Consider the following 7971-nt stretch of genomic DNA (forward strand, 5'->3'; position numbering starts at 1 on the left):
GGTCCATGGGCAGCCTGGGAGGTCTGCAAGGTCCATGGGCAGCCTGGGAGGTCTGCAAGGGCCATGGGCAGCCTGGGAGGTCTGCAAGGGCCACGGGCAGCCTGTAGGGTCTGCAAGGTCCATGGGCAGCCTGGGAGGTCTGCAAGGTCCACGGGCAGCCTGCAGGGTCTGCAAGGTCCATGGGCAGCCTGCACAAGGTCCATGGGCAGCCTGTGGGGTCTGCAAGGTCCATGGGCAGCCTGCGGGGTCTGCAGGTTTCTGAGCAGCTCGCAGGGCCCACAAGCAGCCTGGGGCCAGGGCCCCTGGGCCCCGCTGTCCCTTCAGCTCCCACGAGAGGCCGCGCCGGCAGCTCGTTCCTCCCAGGCGGCAGCGGCCGTGCAGAGCTGCCGGGCGCCGGATGAAAAGAGGGATTGTTCTGCGGCTCCCGTTGCCGACCTGCCCCATCCCTGCCGCCGGGGCTGCGCCAGCCGCGGCACGGGGCAGCTGCGGGCGCCAGCGCAGCCGCAGGGGTGACACCGCTCGTTAGGAGGGGACGAGGGGGGAGGCCGGTGGCTCGTGGCCCAGTTCCTGCTGCCAGCGCACAAAGCACCTCTATTACTTGCTCTCCGCTCGCAGCTCCACGTGCTCCGCACAAAGCCCAGCACGGAAAGCTGGGATGCAGCCAGCCGGCCTGACCCCGGGTCAGCACTTCCCAAATGTGCTCCAGAAACGTGAGGGCACCAGCAGCCCCGGGACTTGGCCAGCAAGGTGGGGAGAGCAGACACACTCACCGACCACAACGTCCCCAGCACATCCCAGTGGCCTTCCAGCGCTCCCAGCGCTACGCGGCCAGCAGGTGAGCAGCCAACACGGGGCTGGAGCCCAACATCAGGCTGGTGGCCCCGGCGGAGGCTGCACGGGGAGGGACGGCAGTGGGGCTGGGTGCTTAAGGCTCAGGGGCACAGTGGACCTGTCAGTGTCGGGGGGGCTCCGGGCACCGGACGGGCTTGCAAGGGAGGAAACCCTCCTTGCTCCGCGCAGAGCTGTGAATACGCTCGATCTTGTGCTGAATGAGAACGAAACAAGCACTGAATGGCCGTCTTGTGCGCTGAGCTCCGAGACTGCATAAATAAATAACGCTGCGTTGCAATTGCGCAACCGACCGAGGGCAAAAGGAACGGGACACAAGTCACCTTGGCTAGCTCGCATCACGGCCTCCAGCGCCTCGCTCTGCCTCAGCCTGCTGCTAATGGCAGATCCCACGCGGACCCGGACTAACAGGCAACACTCTAGAGCAGGATGGGGAAAATTCCCGATTCGACCGCTTCAGAAAAGCCCCGGGCAGGAGCTGAGGCCAACCTCGGGAGATCACCAGGGAGAAGAAAGTGAAGGTTTACAAAAGATCAAATTGCATCTTACAGTAAATCACTCCCTTCTGCAGTTTTCATACCAACAAGGGCAGAAAGAGTCCAAAGAAAGAGGCTGAGCCGTGCAGCCCACGGGCCGTGGGCGAGCAGCTGCTAAACACGAGCAGCGCGGGACTGGAGAGCGGCGGGCGGATGTTTCCGCCGCCACTGGGATTCGGACCTAATTTGGTGAAGAAAACAAGGCGAAGAAGGGAGACTGCCCGACCATCCCGCCGCCCCGCCGGTGCCCGCGTGCCCCCCACCGCCCCCCCCCTTGGAGAGCGACCCATCCTCCTTCTGCAGGTGCTCTGTGCAGTGCGTTCCCCAAGTTTGGCACGAATTTACTGTTTTGTCTCCAGGGCAACAGAGCAGGGCACAGCCCCGGCACTCAGCCCCGATTAATGCCGAGCAGGACGAGTCACGTTACCGTCCTTGGCTGCCCGGGCCCATTAACGCCACCGAAAAGCACACGACAGACCCTGCCGGGAACTCGCGTTTGGACCGGGCACCTTAATGCACAAGCGAAGGAAAAGCTGGAGGTGGCTCAGAAGGGAGCCAGAGACATTAAAAGCGCTCGCTCTGCCCGGCTTGGCAGGCGCCGCGGGGAAGCACGAGGGCAGGCTGCGAGACCAGGCTGGGGCGAGCGCCAGCAGGGAGGCGACGGCCGGCGACGCCGCAGGACCAGCCGGCGCCGGGGCACGACGGGGCTGCGCGGGGGCCCGCAGGAGCGAGCGGCACGGCGGCGGCATGCACGCATGCATGCACACACGCACGCACGCACGTTCCCACCGGTGCCCCTGCTCCCTCCTGCAGGGCCGGGGGCCGAGACGAAGCGCCCGCGGAGAAGGGGAGGGAAACGTTGCGGGTCCTCCTCACGCCCGGAGCCCGCGCCGTTCCATGGCATAAACATCCAGAAACCGAAAGAAACGCGGAGGGACCGCTAAGGCAGCCAGAGACCAGGGGAAAAATTAAGCCTGGGGAATCAGCAGCCCACGAGCAGGCACAGGAGCGTGGCGGCCCCTTAAAGCCTCTGCAAAGGCTCCGTCCAGCTTCCCGAGCGGCGGCCTGGCTCCCGCCGGCCCCGCCGAGCAGGGGCGCGCGCTGCCCGCCTGCAGGACGGAGCCCCGTGCCACCGTCCCGGCCAGCTCGGGCTGCGGCAGTCCCGCAGCGCACCAGGGGAGAAGGGCCGGAGAAGCATTCAAAGGGGGAGTCAAGCAAGAACGAGAAGCTGTAACCCGGACTACCGGGCCTCGAACTCTGCAGGCACGGAAGAGCGAGCGTCTTCGCTGAGCTAGGCGAGGGCGCCAAAGGACGCTCGGCTGCTGCCAACAGGAGGAGGGCCAGCAGGGCACGCGGATGGCGACGCTCACTGCGTGCAGCTTATCCGATGCCTCGTGGCACTGGGACATCTCATCCCCCGCGGCACGTGGAACTGGCAGGATCTGCCGGGGACCACAGGGCTGAGCAGGGAACGTCATGCGCCTGGGAGAGCACTTCTGCAAGGAGAACCCCAGCCTGGCCCCTGCTCCGGGATCTCATAAACCTGGGCAACACCGAACACCGTGGCTGGGGTCCTCAAGGGACTTTCCAGGTTACAGTTACCAAGGAGGGGATGCACCTCGGGCAGCAGAGACGGCCTCCTCGGAGCGACGTGCGCAAGCAGCAGAGGCTGAGGACTGCGTCTCTGCAGGGAGTCCCTCTCCAGCCCACTCCCCGGAGCTGGGCTTCCCTCGCTTTCTCCAAACCATATGGATTTCCCTCCATGTTCCCCAGCTCCGGGGCGGAGGCTGCACTCCTCCCTTCAGCTTTTTTCCAGGCTGTGTAACGTGCAGGGCAGGGGCTGACTGCTGCAACATGGAAATCATTTTAAAAGTATGCAAAAAAAAAAAAAAAGAAAAGTGTTAAGAGGGATGAGGAGGCACGCTGGCACCTGCGCTGTTTCCTTCAGCTCGCCGAGCGGCAGGGACAACAAACATCGGTGCTGGGCAGACCCGGGCTGGTCACCCCTGCCCGGAGAAGCGCCCTGGGGACGCCGGAGCACGTCCTGCAGGAGCAGCAGCGCGGAGGCAGCACGCAGCCAAGGGGCAAGGGGGGATTCACGGATTCATTCACCCCGAGACCTTTGAAGGAAGCGCAGGGAGCAACCGGCTCCTGAACCTCGCCGCGCTGCTGGCGGGGTATCCCAAAGGCTGGCTGCGGCAGAAGAGCCGGCCGGGCAGCGTGCACCCGCAGTGCTATCTCCAGTCCGCAGCGCAGCAGCAGATCCGGCCCACAAAGTCCTGCGAGCGCAGGGGGAGGACGGGGGATCTGCGGTGCCAGATAAACCTGTTCTCTTTGCGCGATCGCGTTACACAACCAGCAGGTGAAGGGAACACACGAGACGAAAAATATTTTGATTCCAACGAAGCGTTCGATCCTGCCTCTCACAAAACCATATTCTCGGCATTAATTCAGACCAGGGTGGAAACAGGGCTAATACGCTACCAGCTGGAGAGACCTAACCGAGCAGGGATGGTGGAGCGCAGTCTGCAGAGCTGGGATGTAACAGCAAGGGTTAGGGCGAACTTTGCTGTGGTTTAATGTTTTCAGCGGAATTGCGGAGAGACCAACGTTGCAAATGCTGTAAATGACACTCACCCTCAGCAACGCTGGCGGAGGGGTCAACCTCAGAGGAGGGGAGCAGCAGAGTCGTGGGCAGAAAGCACGAAGCGGCATTCAACCAAAAAAAACCCAAGAAAAACAACCCGATGCCTGGCTCCCCTGCAGGCAGGGGAGAGCGAGGGAGGGAAACGCACATGGCCAACTCAACGGGATGCAAGATCTCCCGTCCCGGGGCAGGAAGAGCACCCACTGCATCCAGCCCTTTCCCAAGAAATCTATCCATCTCCAGGAGACCCCATGCCTGCCAGTCAGTGTCAGCAGGGAGGACACTTTAGTGTCCGGAGACTGGAAGAGGAAGCTTCTTCCAGCAGCATCTGGAGCAGAAGCACAGCCACCTGCCAGCCCGTCCCCTCTGCTTTTGGGCGGGAGGGCTGCGGCTTTCCTCTCTCCCTGCACCCATGGCTGCCTTTCCCTTTTGCCCAGCAGCTGCTGGAGCAGCCAGTGGGATCTCATCCTCCCCTTCCACTGCTGGGGAAAGGGAACAGAAGTGCATTTCCCTGACGCCCAGGTAAGAGCCAAGAGAGGTCCTGCACGGCAAAGGCAAGGCAAATGCCGTTCCCTAGGCAGACGACGTGCCATCGCGCGCGCGCCTGCCTGGGGACAGGGGCTGCTCGGGAAACGGCCCAGCAGGAAGCCAGGCTGCTGCAGGGAGCTATTTGCATCACCGGGGCACCGCACACCGCCGGGACGCAGACACGAGCCTGCGGTCAGCCAGAGCTGCGCGCTGCCCGGCCCACGCCGCTCCGCTCTCCGGCTAAACCGCGCCTTGGAAATTCACTAGCGGCGTTGCTAGAATCCGCGCACGCGCGCACCACCGCACCGCCAGCTCGGAGCCAGCAGCCCCCCCAGGCAAACAGGTCACGGCAGGCAGAATAAAGTAAAAAAGAGGCAAGGAGCCCTGCCACCAGCCTGCCCTTGGGCACCGGGCAGGCGAGCAGAGCCTAGACAGGGCCAGGGTGGGAACGCGAAGGGAGAGAGCAGGAGGCGTCCGAGGACGAGCTGAGACCCAAGTTCTCCACCTCACTGCTGCAGACCTGCAGTGCCCACTGGTCTGGACCGGGACAAACGCCCAGTGATGGGTTTTGGATGCTAATCAAGAAAGTAAGGAACTGAGTTGGCTGCCCATCCAAGCTCATCTTGGAGACGACAAATAGCAATCTCATGAGTCAGACGAGACCAGCCCGACCAGTTTAAATTAGCCCCGTTAACAGGTATTTGGTGCAAATTACCCTGCTGACTGCATGGGGGGGGGGGTTGCTCTCTCGCTACGCTAGCGCAGAGCAAACCCAGGATGAACACTTAAAACGTCACTAGCGTAGTTTCAGTGACAGATAATGCCAACGCCTCTCTGATCAGCACCCGATTGCTATGGAGGAATGCAAAAACACGGCCTTTCGCTTGTTTACTGCCAAACGCTAACTTGCCACATGGAAAAGGAAACCTATGAGCACTCGATCCTCCTGCAGCCCATTCTGTAACACGAGCATGGGACACCACCTTTGTCCTAGAAGAAAAATATAATAGCCCCTGGGACTGTGCGTGTTCTCTGGTTATACCGGAGGCAAAGGAGGAAGGAGATGAGGGACAGATAAGGGAAGCTGGTGCAAGCCTGCAAGACTTGTATGCAGTACGCCCGGCCACCGTTAACAAAAATACCCACACGGAAAAACAAATGAGAGGGCCAGAGGAGCCCAGGAAAAAAAAAAAAAAGAGAGAGGGAGCAAAACGAACGCCAGTAATTTTCATTCATCTCTCCGACGCTAGTTTGGAGGGAGCGCGGAAGAGCAGCCTAGGACCTGCTGAGCAGAGCGCGTTCAGCACGGGGAGAGGGCTGGGGGCAGAGAGGCAGCGTCTCAGCGAGGAGCGCGCCAAGCAGCCCAGGAGCAACGCGCTGTAAACAGAAAGGCGTTCTGGTGGGGAATACGAGCAGAAATAAAAGAGCAGGTCACTGCACGAAAAAGGACAAGTTGCTGCACTAACCTTTACCACTCGGCTCACGTCACCTCCCTCCCCAGCAATGAGAACAAGGCAGAGGATTGTTATAACCGGGAAAGATCACGGAGGATTAAAGGATCCTTGAAACGGAGAAAGTAGCACAGGGACAGCTGGCACGAAGCAGAAGGCAGAACAGTCCCCCATGCATTTGCCCTCATGAAGTAGAAGGGGAATGCGGAGGACGCTAAACCCAGCATGCAAAATCTTTTGTTTATGGCCAAATCGACAGAATACACGCTGAAAAGAGTACGTTACTATCCGCTCCCAGCAAAGTTCATCTATGAGTGAATTTTTACACCTTAGTTCAAATGATTTCATTTTGCTTTCCCAAATATCCTCAAGTAAAACCACCTGGAATGCCCCACCTGCTATTTAGGGCATAAAGCACAAAGCAAAGCCTCGTGATGATATTAACCCGTCTGATCAGCCCAGTTCGGCAGGTTCACAAGCAAACTCATCCTGGAAAGTTAAACGAACAGCACACAAAAGCTGTAAAAGGGAAAAAATATATATACGGCATGAAAAGGAAGAGCTAGGTCCTTCAGCCCGTTCCCTCTGCCTCTGGAAAAGCACTTCAGAACAAAACACACTTCAAGTCCTAGTCTCCTGGGAAGGCTGGCAACAAAGCAGCTTTTAAAAATAACTCTGGTGGCAAATATTAAATAGTTGGATGCCTTTCAAACAATATATCACAGAGGCGGTTATCCTCACCGCAAACTGCAAACATAACTAATACCTAAAAAATCAGGGCCCGCACGCACCTCAACGTGTTCAAATGCTTAGACTATTTTTCCACATTTTGTTTTCATTTTCTGATCTGTGGGAATCCAAACAACGCTACGTAAATCTCTCCCTCTCGCAGATTTTTTAATATAACTTTGTTTTCTTTAAAATCTGCTTAAAATTTTCTTTTTTTCTTTATTGTTTCCCTTTTTTCTTTCTTCCCTTCTGCTGGCTGTAGAAGCTAAAGCTCATCGTTCAAGGGCTCTGTACCACTACACATTCAGCCATTAACTCTTTTGCTAAACAAGGTGGCCAAAAGGGGAGCAATGAACTATTTCGAGCAAAACTGTGACCAGCTGCGTCCTAGCAATCAGCAGCCGCGCAGGAGGCGCCAGCGGGGCAGAGCAGAATGCCTCGACAGAAGCAGTCACGGGGGTGCAAGCGGAGAAATAACCCCAAATTCTCCCAATTCTCTGTCCACGGTTCAGCTCTGCCACAGCAAGGAAGCGCTCGCACCCAGGGGACCGCAGCGACGCGGAGCGCGCGCGAGCGGGGACGCGCCGGCGTGGAGCACGACGCCCCGAACCGACCAGGCGGCAGCGGCACACGCAGGAACGGGCACGAGGGATGCGTTTAAAGAACGGGCCGAGGCAGGTCTACGTTACAGATTAAAGCTGCGGTACCAGCGCTCATGAACGGCAGAGTTAAACACCCGCTCCTCGTAGCAGTTCTCTTTCCAAAGGGACGCAGGTTTTGCAAATGCAAACCAACATGGCTACATAAAAGTGCTTATTTTTTTTCCATAATCTGGTGCTCGAGTTTATCCAGGAAACTATTCAGATTAGGAAACTGGCTGCATGGGAGAAGTTTTGCAAAACTGTCTTTTAACATAAGCCATAAAAAAAAAAAAGTTTCATCTTCCTTACTGCTCTTACTCCACAGGATGGGTGGAAAAAGTAAATGAAGTCATCAAACTAATGAGAAAATTCATCTTCCTAAATGGAAAAGTCTGCAGCACCAGGATTCCTTTGCTGCGCTTTCACACTTCTGTCAGGAAGGGAAGTGAAGAGGGCAGAAGACAGGTTGTGCTGACAGCAAAGAGGAACTCACTGAAGGATTGAAATGACTGCTTCTGCACAGAAGTTGCAGAGATACTTAAGTGCACCTACATGTAGCTAAAGGATAGGGAAAAAAAAAAGTAAAAGGA

Source organism: Apteryx rowi, unplaced genomic scaffold (genome assembly GCF_003343035.1).
Source record: "Apteryx rowi isolate R43461 unplaced genomic scaffold, aptRow1 scaffold_766, whole genome shotgun sequence".
Taxonomy (NCBI): Eukaryota; Metazoa; Chordata; class Aves; order Apterygiformes; family Apterygidae; genus Apteryx; species Apteryx rowi.